Raw genomic sequence first — 20,393 nt, 5'->3', positions numbered from 1 at the left:
CTTCCTTTCAAAATATTTTTTTGGGGTGGGGGAGAGGTGAGGGTTCTGTGGAACAGAAGTAAGGGAGAAACTCAGTCTAGAATTTTGGACTTTGGAGAACAGAGTTATGTTTGCTCAGGACTCCTGAGACAGTGTCCCCTGGAGCCTTTAGTCAGAGGACCTACAGAGGGAGGGCAGGATTCCAACATAAGGAGGGAAACACAGAGCTTGAGGAATGGGGAAGTATCCCTCCTGTACCCTTCCTGTGTTCTGCCTCTATGAAAGTTGGTAAATCTACTACTCAAAAGATGGTGAGGGACTCTTACACTTATGGCAAAGGAGTAGTTAAAATAGCGGCTGTTGTTGCCCTGTGTGTATTGGGAGAACTCCTTGCTTTTACATTTAAAAATTTAAGCAAGTTTAGGGATGCCTGGGTGGCTCAGTTGGTTAAACATTCGACTCTTGATTTTGCTCAGGTCAAGATCTCAGGGTCATGAAATTGGGCCCTATATATGACTCTGCACTGGGTGTGGAGCCTGCTCAAAATTCTCTCTCCCTCATCCTCTGCCTCCCCACCCCCACCCTGTGTGTGCTCTCTCTCTCTCTCAAAAAAATTTTTAAGCAAGTTTACAGATTAAAGAACTTAATAAATAAATGAGACATTTTCTTTCGATTGCTCCAGTTTCATCATGGGTCTGTCAGTGCTGGTTGATTAATGTTCACATAGACACAACCTCTGTGGAGGTAATCACGTGTCCTGCTTTTATCACTTGGTATTTTTCAAACACATTTCTGTGTATTAAAATCATTTATCTATTTGACATTATTTGCAGCTTCAGGGTAGTCCAGCATATTGATATTGTCATTTCCTGCATGATTTCTCTAATTTTGGTGGGGGTGGGGAGTAAGGAGTGAGGAGTGGCAGTAAATGCTGAGGGGGGATATTTGAATTATTTCCGAACTTTCAGCTTTCTATATGAAACCATTGTGAACCTTTTTGTGCAAACTATCTTTTATCTATCTTTTTTCTTTTGAATTTTCTTGGAGGCTCTTCCCCAAAGTGGAACTGCTGGGTCAATACAATACTTTTATAGTACTTACTAGACAGTTTGGAAATATTTTGCAAAAATGGTCATCGCCCCCCTTTGCCCTTCCTCCAATGATAGAAATTCCTATCCTGCATGAAGATTCCCATGTTCAGTATTTGGAACTTCCTTCCTTCTATCACAGAAAAACAGGAAGCCTGGGTTGTAGTCTCTACCATTTAGCTCTGTATTTTGTCTAAATCCTTAAATTTTTTCTATGTTCACCCCTTCTATTTTAACTGAAAATCAAGTAAGAATCAGATGAAAATGTATGTAAAAGCATCAAGCAATCGACAAGTGAAGGTAGTGTCAGTTTACCTGGGGGATATATAATCTTGAAGATTAGGAAAGGCAAGCAATCATATGCCTTGCAGGGGTAAGGCACTTCTAACCCTCACTTCTTTTAATCCAGTTTCATTGGATTCTTATTTGACCTTGTGAGGTAGGAGCCCACCTTTAATACATGAAGAAACTAGGATCCAGAGACAGTGGGTCATCTCTCCAAGTCACCGAGCTAGGAAATAGCAGACACAGAATTATAAACCAGGTTGATTTGATTCTGAGAACAGGCTACATCCAGGTTAGGATCCTCTGGGACCCTTTGCTGTATAACACTAGCTAACAATAAATTTAAAAAGTTTTAAATGAAAGAAGATATATGTATTAATGTATTAATTAGGTATATGTATTAATTTGCTAGAGTACCATGACAATGTACCATTGACTCGGTGGATTAAACAACAGAAATTTATTTTCTCACTGTTCTGGAAGCTGGAAGTCTGAGATCAAGGTGTCAACAGTGTTGGTTTCTCCCAAGGCCTCTCTCCTTGGGTTTTGGTGTCTGTCTTCTCCCTTTGTCCTCACATGATGTTTCCTCTGTATGTCTGTGTCTTAATATCCTCTTCTTATAAGGACACCAGTCATATGGGCCCCCGACAGGGCCCACTCTAATGATCTCATTTTAACTTAGGTTACATGTTCAAAGACAAATTTCCAAATACAATCCCATTCTGAGGTCCCAGGGATTAGGATTTCAACATAAGAATTTGGAGGGGACAAAATTCATCCCACAACTGTAGGTAGAATGAATTAATGCCTAGCTTCAGTCAATTTTAGTCAATGAAATTGTGTACATTGAATTTATCTAAACCAGGACTACTTTATAATTACATACTACATTGGATTTATAGTGAATTTACAGATTGGAAACACCATGCCATTTTGAGCCTCATTTAACAATGCTGTGAGGGATATAGGAGAGATGTTATTAATCTTCTGAAGAAACTGAGGTTTAGAGATTTCATATGACTCATTCATGGACAGATTAAGTTGGATGTAGTTTTTTTGTATTCTTGAAATAAAAAGGAAAACTTGGTGCTTGCATATGAAGATAAAAAATATTGAACCATTTAGGAGAATGCTGTTCTATATACCTTAGACAAATTATTAAAGACATGGAATAATAACAGTTTTACAATTTTAGGAAAACTATTCTCTGTGATTCTACTCCAGCTATAATTATTTTCAGTTTTGTGTATTATTTTTAGTCTTAGCGTGTATATTTACATACTTGCAATTATTGTGTATATCATCTGTATTCTGTTGTCACTGCATTTTTCGGTTTTACTTTTTATTTTGGTAAAATTACAGAATCACATGAAGTTGTAAATAATACAGAGAAATTCCATGTTCCCTTTACTCTGTTCCCCCACTGGTCACATCTTATAAAAATCTAGTACAATATAACAACCAAGGTATTTGCATTGAGATACTTAAGATACAGAACATTTTATTACCACAAGGATCCCTCTTGGTGTTCTTTGAAAGCCACTGCCATCTCCACTAATCTGATCTATAATTTTGATTCTATAATTGGATTTGATTCTAATATTTTGTTGTTTCAAGATTGCTGTATAAATTGGCCCATGAAGTATATAACATTTTGGTCTATCCTTTTTTTTTTTGTTGCACAGGTACATGTGTTTCTCTGGAATTGATAGAGTATGTGTATCTTTATTTATACTATGTAATATAAAATAACAAATTTTTTTTCAAACCTGTTATACCAATTTATATTCCTACTGGCAATATGATTTTCTATTGCTCCATATTTTATAACCCTTCATATTTATCCTCTTAATTCTAATTTTTGTCTATCAGCTGGGGGTGCAGTGGGTTCCCACAGTGACTTAATTAAAACTTCTTTGATTTTTAATGAAACTCAGCATCTCTTTTCATATGATTATTGGTCTTTTGGATTTCCTGTTTTTCTGTGAAGAATTTGTGTAGTTCTTTTTAATAGGTTTGCCTGTCTTTTCAAGATTTCAACAAGAGGTTGTCCACTTGCTCCAACATCAATTGTTAAAAATATTATTCCTCCCTTGGATTGCTAGGTGGTCTATCTTGATATATGTTCCATGGGTACTTGAATAGAATGCATATTCTGTTGTTTGATGGACAATTTTACTATTGATTAGATCCTATTGACTGATGGTATGTTATTTTCTCTCCTTATTGATTTTCCTGTATAGCTATTCTATGCATTGTTAACATCTCCAAATATAATTGTGGATTCATTTATTTCAATTTTACCACTTTTAGCTTTATGTATTTTGTTTTGTATGTTCTTCTTGATAGACTGACCCTTATGTCATTATGTAACATCTCTGTCTCTACTAACTTTCTTGCTTTGAATTCTATTTTATCTGATATTAATATAGCCACTCCTGCTTTCTTTTGATTAATGTTTGTGTTATATATCTTTTCCCAGCTTTCTACTTTCAACCTGCTTGCTTCATTATATTTGAAATGTTTCTTTTTTTTTTTTAATTAACATGTAATGTATTATTAGCCCCAGGGCTACAGATTTGTGAATCGTCAGGCTTACACACTTCACAGTACTCACCATAGCATGTACCCTTCCCAATGTCCATAACCCAACCACCCTCTCCCAACAACCCCCCGACTCCGGCAACCCTCAGTTTGTTTTGTGAGATTAAGAGTCTCTTATGGTTTGTCTCCCTCCCAATCCCAACTTGTTTCATTTTTTTTCTTCCCTACCCTCCAAGCCCTCCACTTTGCCTCTCAAATTCCTCATACCAGGGAGATCATATGATAATTTTCTTTCTCTGATTGACTTATGAAATGTTTCTCTAGTTATCACTAGTTGGGTCATTTTTTCTAATTTATTCTGCCAGTCCTGTCTTTTGATTGGTTGTCTAAACCATTTATATTTAATATAATCACTGAGATATTAGGTCTTAACTTTTTCATTTTATTTTTTGTTCTCTTTGTTTCTTTTTTTTCTCTCTGCTTTCTTTTTTCTTCCTATATGTGTATCACTTGGACATTTTTTAGAGTTTTATTTTTACGTATCTATATTGTTTTTAGTGTTTATATATAATACACAATTTACCACAGTCTTCTGCTATCAACACATACCAGTTCAAGTAAACTGTAGAAACCTTAGCTCTCTTAATTTTCCTTTATTCTTTCTGTTTACAATAGAATTGTTTTTAGTATTTCCTTTATATACATGTAGAATCACACCTGATAATTTTATTATTTTTGTTCCAACCATCAAATATAATTTAGAAAACTTAAGAAGAGAAGGAATGTCTCTATTACCAATATTTTGGTTTATTATGATTTTTCTTGCTTCCTAGTGTTCCAAGGGTTCTTTATTGTTCCCTTTCTATTTAGAAAACTTCCTTTAGCCATGAGAAATCCACTGTAATTTGAAATGTTTTCCCTTTACAGACAAGGTGTCATTTTTTTTCTCACTGTTTTCAAGATTTATTCTTCAAATTTTAGAAATTTGATTATGATGTGTCTTCATATAGATTTCTTAAAATTTATTTTGTTTGGGATTTGCTAAGTTTCTTGAATTTGTAGGCTTATGTCTTTTGCCAAATTTGGTAAGTTTTCAGCCATTATTTCTTCAAATAGTTTTTTAACCCAGCCCTTTTACTTCTCTCCTCCTGGAACTTCAATGACAAAAATGTTAGATCTTTTGTTCTAGTTCCACATTTTACTGAGGCTCTGTTCTTTTTTTTTTTTTTTTCCTCTAGTCTATTTTTCTTTGATGTTCAGACTGGGGGATTTCTATTGTTCTATATTCAAGTTCACTGATTCTTTTCTGTTTCTCCATTCTGTTGTTGAATCCATCTATTGAGTTCCCCCTGCCCAGCCTTAGTGAGGTATAGTTGACAATTTAAAATTATATATGTGTAAGGTGTACAACCTGATGATTTGATATATGTATATATCATGAAATATTCCACCACAATCAGGGTACTTAACATATTCTTTAACTTTTTCATCTCCTTTCTTTTCTTTTGATGATGAGAACACTGAAGATATACCCTGTTAGCAAATTTCAAGTATAAAATACAATATTAACTATAGTCATATTGTTGTACATTAGATCTACAGAACTTACTCATTTTGCAAAACTGACACTTTGTATCTCCTGACCAACATCTCCTCATTTCCCCTCCCCTCAACCCCTGATAATAACCATTCTCTTCTTTGTTTCTATGAACTTGACTATTTTAGAAGTCCACATGTACGTGAGACCATGCAGTATGTGTTTTTATGTGTCTAGCTTAATTTACTTAACAGAATGTCCTCCAGGTTCATCCGTGATATCACAGATGGCAGGATTTCCTTTTTTTTAAAGGCTGAATTTTATCTGTCTGTCATCTATCTATCTACCAATCATCTATCTATTATCTATCACCTATCTATCTAATATATGTATAATAATGATCATATATATAATATCATATATACAAAATCTTTTCTTTATCCATTTATTTGTTAACAGACATTTAGGTTTTTTTTTTTTTTTATTCATATCTTGGCTATTGTCAGAATGTTTCCATGAAAATGGGAGTCCAGATATCTCTTTGAGATACAAATTTTATTCCTTTTGGATATATACACAGAAGTAAGATTGCTGGATCATATCATAGATCTATTTTTTAAATTTTCTTGAGGAGCCTCCATATTGCTTTTCATAGTATCCATACAAATTTACATTCACATTAACAGTACAGAAAGATTCCCTTTTCATCAACACTGCCTCATCAACACTGGTTATCTCATCAACAGCCTCATCAACACTGGTTATCTTTCAATTTTTCTAATGATAGCCATTCTAACAGGTATGCCATGATATCTCATTTTGGTTTTAACTTGTGTTTCCCTGATGATTAGTGAAACTGAGCACCTTTTCATATACCTGTTGGCCATTTGTATATCTCCTTTTGAGAAGTATCTACTCAAATTCTTTGCCCATTTTTTAAAGTTGGGTTATGTTATTATTGTTATCATTATTATTATTATTATTTTGCTTTTGAGGTGTATGAGTTCTTTATTTATTCTGGATATTAAACCCTTGTCAGATATATAGTTTGCAAATATTTTCTTTCCTATCCCATAGTTTTCCTTTTTACTCTGTTGATTGTTTTCTTTGCTGTGTAAAAGCTTTTTAGTTTAATGTAATGCTATTTGTCTGTTTTTAGTTTTGTTGCCTGTGCTTTTGTGTTATATCCAAAAGATTATTGGACAGACTAGTATCAAAAAGTTTTCCCCGATATTTTCTTCTAGTTGTTTTGCAGTTTCAGGTCACATGTTTAAGTCTTTAATCCAGTTTGAGTTGATTTTCATATATGTTTTGAGATAAGAGTTCAATATCATTCTTCTGCATGTAGATATCCAGTTTCACAATACAATTTATTTTTATTTTTATTAATATATAGTGTATTATTTGCCCCATGGTACAGGTCTGTGAATCATCAGGCTTACACATTTCACAGCACTCAACATAGCACATATCCTTCCCAATGTCCATAACCCAGCCACCCTATCCCTACCCCCCACACCACAGCAACCCTCAGTTTGTTTCATGAGATTAAAAGTCTCCAGTGGTTTTTCTCCCTCCTGATCCCACCTTGTTTCATTTTTTTCCTTCCCTACCCCCACTCTGCTTCTCAAATTCCTTATATCAGAGAGATCATATGATAATTTTCTTTCTCTGATTGACTTATTTCACTCAATATAATACCCTCTAGTTCCATCCACATCATTGCAAATGACAAGATTTCATTACTTTTGATGGCTACATAGTATTCCATTGTATATATATAAACCACATCTTCTTTATCCATTCATCTGTTGGTGGACATCTAGGTTCTTTCCATAGTTTGACTATTGTGGACATTGCTGTTGTAAACATTTGGGTGTATGTGCCCCTTCTGATCACTACATTTGTATCTTTAGGGTAAATACACAGTAGTGTGCTTGCTGGGTCATAGGGTAGCTCTATTTTCAATTTCCTGAGGAACCTCCATGCTGTTTTCCAGAGTGGCTACATCAGCTTGCATTCCCACCAACAGTGTAGAAGGGTTCCCCTTTCTCCACATCCTTGCCAACATCTGTCATTTCTTGACTTGTTAATTCTAGCCATTCTGACTGGCGTGAGGTGGTATCTCATTGTGGTTTTGATTTGTATTTCTCTGATGCTGAGTGATGTGGAGCACTTTTTCATGTGTCTGTTGGCCATCTGGATGTTTTCTTTGTAGAAATGTCTGTTTATGTCTTCTGCCCATTTCTTGATTGGGTTATTTTTTCTTGGGGTGTTGAGTTTGATAAGTTCTTTATATATTTTGGATACTAGCCCTTTATCTGATATATCATTTGCAAATATCTTCTCCCATTCTGTCAGTTGTCTTTTGGTTTTGTTGACTATTTCCTTTGCTGTGCAAAAGTTTTTGGTTTTGATGAAGTCCCAGTAGTTCATTTTTGCCCTTGCTTCCCTAAGACAAGTGATTTTTGATGGAAACCTTCATTTGGTTATTATGTTATGAGACTGAATCTTTATAAGCCTTCTGTTTTTGTTGCCTTCCTCTGATGCTACTCTATTAGGTGAAGGGGAGATGTTGCTTCGCTATTGTCAGGTAGAGGTAAAAGTCTACATTTTCCTCTCTGAGCTTCTGATGATACGTCAGTGGAGATTACATCATTACTACTGGAGAGATGTATAAGCTGTATCTTCCTACTAGACTTCCACTGATACTAACTTGGCCATGAGAGGCAAGAATGTCTGTTACTGCTCACCAGGTGGTCTTCACAGACAGTTTTGATGTGGGAACTGGTTTTGTTTTTGCTTTATGATGACGAAAGTCTTGATTCTCCACCAGGATATCCCTGATAGCATTCCAGATGGAATAGTTGGGGTGTCTCTTTACTACCAGGTAGGAGCAGAAGTTCAGGCTCCCAGAGTAGTCTCTACTGACATTACAGGAATGGGGTCATGGTGGTTAACATCATTAACACCTGGCAATGTCAAATGCCCCAGTCAGTACTCAGCCTACTCTGAAACTACAGTTGGAAGGTACATGTTGGAGTGCCTTGTAACAGCCTGGCAAGGTAGAAATCTAGGCTCTCCACTTGGCCTTTGATGACATGGGTGGGAGTGGGGCCACACTCTTTTAAATGGGGTGTTTGGCTGGAGAAGAGTGATTGTTGTCTAAATGTTTTCTATCTTACTAGGATGCTCTTTTTCTGGTCCTTTATTAAAGAGAGCATGCTTTTGTTTGGGCTTTTTTGTCTGCACTCATTTGTGTTTCCAAGTTGACAGCTTCTTAGCTCCAGGTCTGTAGTATATGAGGCAAAAAGAAAACCCAGGGAGTTCACCACTAGTTTTCTTGGGAACAAAAGTCCGTATGTGTTTGGCCATCTTCTCTCCACCTTTCAGGGTCTTCTTCTTCTTCTTTTTTTTCCCTTTCATATATAATGTTCAGAATTTTAGTTCTGAACTTTAGTTCTGAACTTAGTAGGAAAGATAGGGAAAAGTATGTCTTCTTCCTCTTTCCAGAAGTAGAAATCTGCACTGCAGATTATGTCACACAATGGCTTATTTTTTCAACATTTTCTTCATGACCCAAACTTTTCTATATATGAGGTCTGCCCCTGGACATTTCAAAAGTTGAAGTCTGTTCACTATTTATTTTTTTATCGGCTTCTAAGTAATTCCTTACATTTTATACACTTTCAAAGCACTTTCATAACACATTTACCTCTCTAGCTTTGTACACTTTCTTTAGCATAAAATTTCTTTCCCCATGTGACCAAATTCCTCCCACTTGGTAGAATGTCACCTCTATCTAAATTAGTGTCTCTCTTCTGAGCTTCTGTGTTGGATCTGTACCTGTGTTTTAGCATCCACACCATCTCCTCACTTTGTGTTTTTGTATTTCACATTTCCCCTTCTAGATAACATATTCCTTGAAGGTAGAGACAACTGTGCCTTTTCATCTTTCTATGACCTGTGTACTTACTGGTTAAACATAGAAATATCTCATTATATTATAGAAATGAATTAATCATCTTATTTGATCCACTACCTTATGTGCTGTGAGGTGGACAAGATTTACTATCTTCCCTATCAAGGGGGTTTCTACATACCCCCCTTTATGTATATATTTGGCTTTGGGAAAATGTGGTAGAATTCAAGGATCAGGCCCTTTGGAATCATACAATTTTGCCTTCTAAGCTGGCCTCCTCTCTTACTCTGACCTCAAGTCCCTCAATCTCTTAGAACCTCCCTTTTCTCATATGTAGAATGTGAACAATAACACCTACCTCTCAAGATTGTCCAGAGAGTTAAATAAAAATATTATTTCTTTTTTCATGCCTATTCACTTTATTTTTTGTTACTTTATTTTTATTTTGTGCCTTTGCACTAAATAATATGCCTTCACTTGAGAGTTTTATGTAAGGCCTTAAAAAAAATATTCTTAGGGGTGCCTGGGTGGCTCAGTGGGTTAAAGCCTCTGCCTTCAGCTCAGGTCATAATCTCAGGGTCCTGGGATCGAGCCCCACATTGGGCTCTCTGCTTGGTGGGGAGCCTGTTTCCTCCTCTCTCTCTGCCTCCTTGTGATCTCTGTCAAATAATAATAATAAAAAAAACATTCTTTACTCATTATTTGCTCCCACCTCCACTTGCCCCCACATCCCTTGGAGTAAAAAATGCTGAGTTTTGGGACTCCTAAGCAACACCTAAGAGGTTCCTGAGCCTCAGAGATAAGGCCAAATCTTTCTGTATGCTCCCAGAGGGAGAGAGAATAATAGGCTCTTATACAATGTCACTGTTAAAATGATGCATTGTAGAATGAATCTCCCCGTTATTCTAAGTGAAAGAACAATATATCTCTTTGGCTTTCTTTCTAAGTGTCCTCTACCTTATTCAGATATCCTTATCAGTGTATCAATACTTTTTTTACAGTAGAAAATGGGATCAAAGTGAAGGTCTGATTCCCTGAGTGACATTAATTTGTTGCATGTCATGGAATAGTAAATGATTTAATTTTTATTTTATTATCAGAATGCCCATAAGATAAATTCTTTGGATGTAAGGCTGACTGTCTATGGGTTTCTAAGTTGTTTGACCTTGAGCATAGTTCTGGCTGAAATACACTCAAGATATAAAAATCTACCTACCCTCAGTACCCTGTACACTCTCTCAGGAAAGGATCTGTAATTCATATCCACAGGCAGATCAATACTGCTATGTCTTCAGCTGTGCACATTTTTTACACAGTGATTGTACCCATAGCACTTATGCCTGGGGGAAAGCCCTGTTATTTCAACTGTTTCTTTGGCCAGTTGAGGAACATAAATCTGTATATTTCATAATCAGTCAAGGATATATTCTGATGCAGAAGGTGGGAGGGTGTGTTGGTGTCCTGGGGCTGCTGTAACAAATTACCACAAGCTTGATAGCTTGTAGTGGCTCTGATAGCTTGATAGCTCTGAAGACCAGAAGTCTGGAATCTCTCTTGCTCCTCTAGGAGCCCAAGCAGAATCCATTCCCTGCCTCTTCCTGCATTCTTGGGCTTGTGGCTGCCTCACTCCAGTCTCTGCTTCCATCTTCAAGTCATCCTGTCCTCTATGTGTGTCTTCTCTTCTGTCACAAATCTCCCTCTGCTTCTTTCTTATAAAAATACCTGTGGTTGGATTTAGGGCCCATCTGAATAATCCTCATTTCAAGATCTTTAATACACCTGCAAAACTCTATGTTCCAAATAAGGTCATATTCACAGGTTCCAGATTTGATGTAGCTATCTTTTGGAGGGGTACTGTGTTAGCCTACCACAGAGGATTAAGAATGATTTTGAGTTGGATATCTTGCAGGTATTTTCTCATTAGTTCCATGCCTTGATGTTTGGGATGCAGAAAGATCTTTGTAGACTGACATACTAAATTGTTCCTGGGAAAGTACACAAATAGTTATTTGTGTATATAAGTACTATAATTCTGATTATTTCTTCAGTTCTAATAGTGAAATCTCACAAATTCTAAATATTTTGTAATGTGTGTGATTTCTAGGGTCCTTACTGTTAAAGGGTGGGGTAGAGAGCAGGAGTGGAAAGAGCAAAATGTCCAGCTGAGATGCAGGCTCAGTGACAGCTTTGGTCAATCCCACAGAGATCTCTAGAGCTAGGAAAGCCTTCAGAGTTGTCCCAAGTTGGGCCCAGATGGCCAGATCTTTATACTCTGATTGGCTGGTCATTGGATGTGAGCTGCCCTGGGAAGTGATGTGATCTTAGAGAAGATAGCTCTCTGCAGCTGAGGCAGTCCCTTAAGGGGCTGACAGCTAAAGGCTATCAGTGGCTGCAGATCTGGTTGGTGTTTTAGTGTCTACTATAGTCCATCATGCTGTTTGGATTTACTTTTCCATCTTTGTTCTGGGAGCAGCTACTCCAGGGTGCCAGTATAGTTTTGCTCCTGCGGGAAATTTATAAGGGGAATATTTCTGGGATGAACTACAACACTACCTCTGAGCTGGCCTCGGGGCTACACTGACACTCATCATCTCCCTCTTCTACTCTCCATTCTGGATTCCTTTCAAACTTGGCTAGCACTTTTGCTGGTCCCAGTGGCTAACCTAGTGGCATAACATGGACTCTCATCTCTGAGGGGGTCTGAGCCCCTCTCCGTCTGGGATTCCTGGACTTGTCCATTTTCTCTTTATTCATTTTTCAAGTTTTTATTTAAATTCTATTTATTTATCATACAGTGTAATATTAGTTTCAGGTGTAGAATTTAGTGATTCATCACTTACATCAACACCCAGTACTCATCATAGCCAGTGACCTCCTTAATCCCCATCACTCATTTAACCAATCCCTCTCCACCTACCTTCCAGTAACCTTCAGTTTGTTCTCTATAGTTAAGAATCTATTTTCTGGTTTGCCCCTATTTTTTTCTTTTTCCCCCTATATTCAATTTTGTTTCTACAATGAGTGAAATCATTTGGTATTTGTCTTTCTCTGACTGATTTGTTTTGCTTAGCATAATAAGCTCTAGCTCCATCCACATTGTTGCAAGTGTCAAGATTTCCTTCTTTTTGATGACTGAGTAATATGTGTGTGTGTGTGTGTGTGTGTGTGTGTGTGTGTGTGTGTGTACTTCTTTATCCATTCATTAGTTGAGGGGCATTTGGGTTCTTTCCATAGTTTGGCTATTGTTAATAAGGCTGCTATAAACATCAGGATGCATATATCCCTTTGAGTGAGCATTTTTGTATCCTTTGGGTAAGTACCTAGTAGTGCAATTGCTGGATCATAGGGTAGCTCTATTTTTTAATGTTTTGAAGAAGAGCACCATGCTGTTTTCCAGAGTGGCTGCACCAGTTTGCATTCTCACCAACAGTGTAAGAGGCTTCCTCTTTATTCATGTCCTTACCAACATCTGTTGTTTCCTGTGCTTTTGATTTTAGCCATTCTGACAGGTGTGAGATGATAGCTCATTTTAGTTTTGATTTGCATTTCTCCAATGATGCAGGATGTTGGACATCTTTTCATGTGTCTGTTGGCCATCTGTTGGCCAACAGACATTTGGAAAATGTCTGTTCATGTCTTCTGGGCATTTTTTAACTGGATTGTTTGTTTTTTGGATGTTGAGTTCTATAAGTTCTTTGTATGTTTTGGATACTAACCCTCTGTCAGTTATGTCATTTGCAAATATCTTCCACTCTGAAGGTTGCCTTTTAGTTTTGTTGATTGTTTCCATCACTGTGCAGAAGCTTTTTATTTTGATGAAATCCCAGTAGTTTATTTTTGTTTTTGTTTCTCTTGCCTGTGGAGACATATCAGTAGGAAGTTGCTATGGCTGATGTCAAAGAGATTACTGCTTGTGTTCTCCTCTAGGATTTTGATGGTTTCCTGTCTCATATTTAGATCTTTCATCCATTTTGGTCCAGTTTTTTTCTTTTGCATTTGCTGTTCAGTTTTCCCAATACCATTTATTGAAGAGATTATCTTTTTTCCATTGAATATTTTTTTCTGCTTTGTCAAAGATTAGTTGACCATATACTTGTGGGTCTATTTTCTATTCTATTCTATTGATCTAGGTGTCTGTTTTTGTGTTGGTATCATAATGTCTTGATCACTGGAGCTTTATAATATAGGTTGAAGTCTGGAATCGTGATGCCTCCAGCTTTGTTTTTCTTTTCCAAGATTGTTTTGGCTACTTGGATTCTTTTATTGTTCCATACGAATTTTAGGATTGTTTGTTTTAGATTAGTGAAAAATGCTGGTGGTATTTTGATAAGGATTGCATTAACTATGTAGATTGCTTTGGGTGATATGGAGATTTTAACAATACCTTTTCTTTCTATTCCTGATCATGGAATGTTTTTCTATTTCCTTGTGTCATCTTCAATTTCTTTCACCAGTGTTTTATAGTTTCAGAGTACAGATTTTTACCATTCCTATGTATCTTATGGTTTTTGGTACAACTGTAAATGAGATTGATTCCTTAGTTTCTCTTTCTGCTGCTTCATTGTTGGTGTATAGAAATGCAACAGATTTCTGTATGTTGATTTTGTGTCCTACAACTTTACTGAATTCATGTATCAGTTCTAGCAATTTTTTTGTGGAGTCTTTTGGGTTTTCCACATAGAGCATCATGTCATCTGTAAATAGTGAAAATTTGACTTCTTCCTTGCCAATTTGGATGCTTTTTATTTCTTTTTGTTGTCTGATGGCTAAGGTTAGGACTTCCAGTACTTCCATAGTACTTTCAGTACTATGTTAAATCAGGGGTGAGAGTAGATATCCTGTCTTGTTCCTGACCACCAAGGAAAAGCACTCTGTTATTCCCCATTGAGGATGATATTTGGTATGGCTTTTCATATATGACCTTAATGATGTTGAGATATGTTCCCTCTATCCCTACTTTGTTGAGGTTTTTTTGTTTGTTTTGTTTTGTTTTGTTTTTAATCAAGAATGTATGTTATACTTTATCAAATGCTTTAACTACATCTATTGAGAGGATCATATGGAATTATCCTTTCTTTTATTAATGTGGTGTATCACCTTGATTAATTTGCAAATACTGAACCACCCTTGCAACCCAGGAATAAATCCCACTTGACTGGGGTGAATGATTCTTTTAATGTACTATTACATTTGATTTGCTAGTATTTTCTTGAGAATTTTTACATCCATGTTCATTGGGATATTGGCTTGTAGTTTTCTTTTTTTAGTGGAGTCTTTCTCTGGTTTTGGAATCAGGGTAATGTTGGCTTCATAGAATGAGTTTGGAATTTTTCCTTCCATTTCTATTTTTTGGAAAAATTTGAAAAGAGTAGATAGTAATTCCTTTTTTTTTTTTTTTTTTTTAAGATTTTTATTTATTTATTTGACAGACAGTGATCACTAGTAGGCAGAGAAGCAGGCAGAGAGAGAGAGGGAAGCAGGCTCCCCATGGGGCAGAGAGCCCAATGTGGGGCTCAATCCCAGGAGCCTGGGATCATGACCTGAGCTGAAGACAGAGGCTCTAACCCACTGAACCACCCAGGTGCCCCTAGATAGTAATTCTTCTTTAAATGTTTGGTAGAATTCCCTTAGGAAGCCATATGGCCCTGGACTTTTATTGTTGGGAGATTTTTGATTACTGATGCAATTTTGTTGCTGGTTATCAGTCTGTTCAGGTTTTCTATTTCTTCCTGTTTCATTTTTGATAGTTTATATGTTTCTAGGAATGCAGCCATTTCTTCCATATTGCCCAATTTTTTGGTGTATATTTTTTCATAATATTCTCTTATAATTGTTTGTATTTCTGTGGCATTGGTGTTATTTCTCTGGTCTCATTAGTGGTTTTATTTATTTGGGTTCTTTCCCTTTTCTTTTTGATCAATCTGGCTAGGGGTTTATCACTTTTACTAATTCTTTTCAAAGAACTAGCACTGGTTTGATTGATCTGTTCTATTTTTTATTTATTTCTATATCATTTATTTCTGCTCTAATCTTTATTATTTTCCTCTTTCTGCTAACCTGAAGTTTCACTTGTTATTCTTTTTCTAGCTCCTTTAGTTGTAATGTTAGGTTATTTATTTGAGATTTTTATTGCTTCTTGAAGTAGGCCTGTATTGCTACATGCTTCCCTCTTAGACTGCTTTTGCTGTATCCCAAAGTTTTTGGACTTTTGTTTTTTTTATTTTCATGTATTTTTTTTCTTCTTTAGTTTCCTGGCTGACTAATTCAAACTTTAGTAGGATATTCATTAACCTTCATGTATTTGTAGTCTTTTCAAATTTTTTTCTTGTGGTTAACATTGTTTCATAGTGTTGTGGTCTGAAAATATGCATGGTATGATCTCAATCTTTTTGTACTTGTTGAGGCCTGAATTGTGATCTAGTATGTGATCTATTCTGGAGAATGTCCCATTGGCACTTAAAAAGAATGCGTATTCTGTTGCTTTAGGATCAAATGCTCTGAATATACCTGTTAAGTCCATCTGATTCAGTGTGTCATTCAAAGATGTTTAAGTGGGGTGTTAAAGTTCCTACTATTATTGTATTATTATCAAGTTCTTTTTTTTTTTTTAATTATTTGACAGACAGAGATCACAAGTAGGCAGAGAGGCAGGCAGAGAGAGAGGGGGAAGCAGGCTCCCTGCTGAGCAGAGAGCCCAATGTGGGACTCGATTCCAGGACCCTGAGATCATGACCCGAGTCGCCGAGTCGGTGGCAGAGGATTTTACCCACGAAGCCACCCAGGTGCCCCTATCAATGTGTTCTTTTATGTTTGTTATTAATTGCTTTATATATTTGGGTGCTCCCCAGTTGGGGGCATACATATTTATAATTATTAGATCTTCTTGTTAGATAGACCCCTTTATTATGATATAGTGCCCTTCTTTATCTCTTGTTACAATCTTTGTTTTAAAATCTAGTTTGTGTGATGTAAGTATTGCTACTCTGGCTTTCTTTTGATGTCCATTTGCATGGTAAAGTTTTCTCCATCTCCTCACTCTCAATCTGCAGGTGCCTTTAGGTCTAAAATGAGTCTAAATTGATGAGTCTTGTTTTTTTGTATTTTTTGTTTGTTTGTTTTATTCATTTTGACACTCTATGTATTTTGATTGGAGCATGTAGTCCATTTACATGCAGGGTGATTATTGATAGGTATTAATTTAGTACCACTGAATTACCTGTAAAGCCATTGTTTCTGGAGATTTTCTCTGTTCCTTTCTAGTCTTTGTGACTTTTGGTCTTTCTTTCCCACTCAAAGAGTCCTCTTTAATATTTCTTGCAGGGCTGGTGTGGTGGTTATAAACCCCTTTAGTTTTGTTTGTCTGGGATACTCTTTCTCTCTCCTTCTATTCTGAATGATAGCCTTGCTGGATAAAGTATTCTTAGCTGCAGATTGTTCCCATTCAGCACATTGAATATATCATGCCACTAACTTCTGGCCTGTCAGGTTTCTGTGGAGAGTTCTGTGGCTAGCCTTATTGGTCTTCCCTTGTAAGTTAGGGATTTCTTTTGTCTTGCTGCATTTAGGATTTTTTCTTTATCTCTATGTTTTGCAAATTGAGCTACAATATGTCTTGGTGTTAGCCTGCTCTTGTTGATTTTGATGGGAGCTCTCTGTGCTTCCTGGATTTGGAAGTCTGTTTCCTTCCCCAAATTGGGGAAGTTTCACTTATAATTTCCTCAGATAAACCTTCTGCCCCCTTTTCTTTCTCTTGTTCTTCTGTGACTCCTATGATACAAATGTAATTATGTTTCATGGAGTCAATGAGTTCCCTAAATCTTCTTTTATGATCCAAAATTTTTCTTACCTTCTTTTGATTAATGACAATCTTTTCCTTCCTTCCTTCCTTCCTTCCTTCCTTCCTTCCTTCCTTCCTTCCAGATTTTGTTTATTTGTAAGAGAGAGAGCACAAGCAGGGGGAGCAGCAGGCTGAAGGAGAAGCTGGCAGAGGGAGAAGTAGTCTCCCCACTGAGCAAGGAGCCTGATGTGAAACTCAATCCCAGGACCCTGGGATCATGACCTAAGCAGAAGGCAGACAGTTAACAATTGAGCCTCTCAGTATCCCCAGCTTCATTATTTTCCAGAATTTTATCTTCTATATCACTTATTCATTCATCTGCTTCTTCTATCTTTGTGGTCATTCATTATATCCAGCTGGTTTTAAATCTCGGTTATTATATTTTTCATTTCAGCCTGATTGGTTTTTAGGTCTTTTTTCTCTGTAGCAAGAGTATTCCTGATGTGTTCTATGCTTTTTTTCAAGTCCAGTTAGTATCTTTATGATTATTGCTTTAAATTCTGAATCAGACATATTACTTATATCTATTTTGATTAGATCTCTGGCCATGACCTTTTCTTGTTCTTTCTTTTGGGATGAATTCCTCTGTCATGGCATTTTGTCTAGATTTCTGTCTTCTCTGTGTTAGGAAAGCTTGTTATGTTTCTTGCTCCTGAGAGTAATGGTGTTATGAAGAAGAGGTGATATACTGTTCTGGGCCTGGTGCTTCAGAAAGGGTCTCTAGTGTGTGCTGTGTGCACTCTGCTGCTGTGTTATGGCTGCATTATGGTTGCTCTTTCCCTCAAATCAGTTCTCTGCAGAGTTTCTCCTGGCCTGTAGTGGCGAATATTTGGAGCTTGGCCAGAGTGTGATGAGTTTTAACTAGGTGTGCTCTTGTCTGCTTGATAAAAGAGACCTGGTGCTATTTCCACAAGATCTGAGGCTTTACAGAACTCTCTGTGGTGCGTGTGGGGGTTTGCACTGGTCTTCTGAGGGAGGGGTCTGTGCATTTGCTCTCAGCACACTTGTCCAAGAAAAGCGGCACCTGCAAAGTGCAGGGTATGAGACTTGGTGTGAGCAGATTAGGTAGCCAGTTTTTGGCACTGTGCTGTTTACCGAGGTTAGTTTATGTTGAGGAGTTGGGGAGGAAAATGGAACCAACCAGTTTCTTTGTCCCTAGAAAGGGAAGTTCGTGCTCACTGCTGTCAGGGAAGCCCTCCCAGAAGAACAAATAATTTCCCTTCATGTGTCCTAGGTGTTTTTCAGATTGCTCTTTTCACACTGCCTGTGTCCAGATTGCTTGCTTGCCTGGAGTAGCACAGTGTACTTTGGGTTCTACCCTGGGCAGGGTGCCTGAGTTTTAAAACTCCAAACTTTAGTGACCAGTGTGGTGGGGACCTGTCCTGGTCTTCTGGGGTAGGGTCTTCTGCACTGGGATTGATGCAGATTTTACCCAGAAAAGGAAATGCCCAGAGTGCAGGAGTGTGGGGTTTGGAGCAAAGCACACTGAAGAGCCAAAGTCCAGGTTAGCTGCCCCCCCAGGTTAGCAGGTGTCTCAGGGCCTATGATGAGGGAAGAGAGAGATAAATGGTGCTCACTCATTCCTTTGTTCTTGGAGAAGCAATGCTACCTCACTCAGATGTGTTCCAGGAACGGGAACTGTCTCTCCCACTGTGACTCAGGTGATCCTCACACTGTGCCTTCTGCCTTCTCTATAGGAGCACTGCAGTGTCCTTGGGCCTCTATACCAGCCATATGGTGGACCTCTAAATCTCCAGTCTTGGGGTTGCTGATGGCAAAACTCATGAAAAAAAAAACCTCTTGTTTTCCTAGTTAATGGCTTTGGGGGAAGTGTTTTCCTTTTTTTATCCTTTTGTGTGCTCCTCTCGCTGTCTCTTGCCTTTCTCTATGACAAGGACTCCTTCCCCTCCACATCACCCGTCATCCATTTTCCCCCCAAACCCTAACTCTGCACCTCCTACCTTCCATGATGTGACCTCCTCTCTCTCTTTAGTTGTACAATTTGCTCTGTCAGTCTTCAGTTCAATTTCTTAGGTATTCAGAATGATTCGATATTTATCTAGCTGTGTTCAGGGGATGAGGCAAGCCTAGGGTCCTCCTATTATTCTGCCATCCTAGTTCCCAACCACACTTGTCCATTTTCTATGCAGGCTGAAAAAGGGAGTGCTGAGAGGCACCAAAATGGATCCTTCCTCCCTACATTTTGTTACTGCAGACACATAGTATCAGTTAGCCTGCCAGACCAAAACCAGATAAGAACACCAGAAAAAAAAAAATTACAGGCTAATATCTCTGATGAATATAGATGCAAAATCCTCAACAAAACATTCGCAAACTGAATTCAATAATACATTAAATGGCTCATGCACCATAATCAAGTGGAATTCATTCCAGAAATGCAAAGATGGTTCAACATCCACAAATCAATCAATATGATACACCACATTAACAAAACAAAGGATAAAAATCATATGATCATCTCCATAGATAAAGAAAAAAGTCTGACAAAATTCAAAATTCATTTATGATAAAAATTCTCAATGAAATAGATGTGGGGTAATGTACCTCAATATAATAAAGACCATATATGAGAAGCCCACAGCTAACATACACAATGGCAAAAAGCTGAAAGCTTTTCCTCTAAAGTCAGGAACAGGACTAGGATGGCTCACTCTTGCACTTTTATTTACCATAGAATTGAAAAGCATAGCCAGAGAAATTAGACAAGAAAAAGAAATGAAAGGTATCCAAATCAGAAAGGAAGAAGTAAAACTGCCACTCTTTGCAGATGACATGATTTTATACACAGAAAACCCTAAGGACTTGATGAAAAAATTGTCAGAACTAATAAACAAATTCAGTACAATGGCATGATACAAAATAAACTTATAAAAATCTGCTGTTTCTATACACTAACAATGAGTATGTATCAGAAAGAGAAATTAAGAAAACAATCTTAATTGCATCAAAAAGAATAAAATACCTAAGAACAAATTTAACCAAGAAAATGAAAGACCCATACCTGAAAATTATGACATTGATAAAAGAAATTGAAGAAGACACAAATAAGTAGAAGATATTCCATGTTCATGGATTAGAAGAATTAATATTGTTAAAATATTTATATTACTCAAAACCCAGTTTCAATGCAATCCCTATAAAAATTCCAATGGTATTTTCTGCAGAACTAGAGCAATCTCA

The sequence above is a fragment of the Lontra canadensis genome, unplaced genomic scaffold, assembly GCF_010015895.1.
Source record: "Lontra canadensis isolate GAN:19392208 unplaced genomic scaffold, GSC_riverotter_1.0 scaffold10, whole genome shotgun sequence".
In the NCBI taxonomy this organism is placed as follows: domain Eukaryota; kingdom Metazoa; phylum Chordata; class Mammalia; order Carnivora; family Mustelidae; genus Lontra; species Lontra canadensis.
This window is presented reverse-complemented; position numbering follows the sequence as displayed.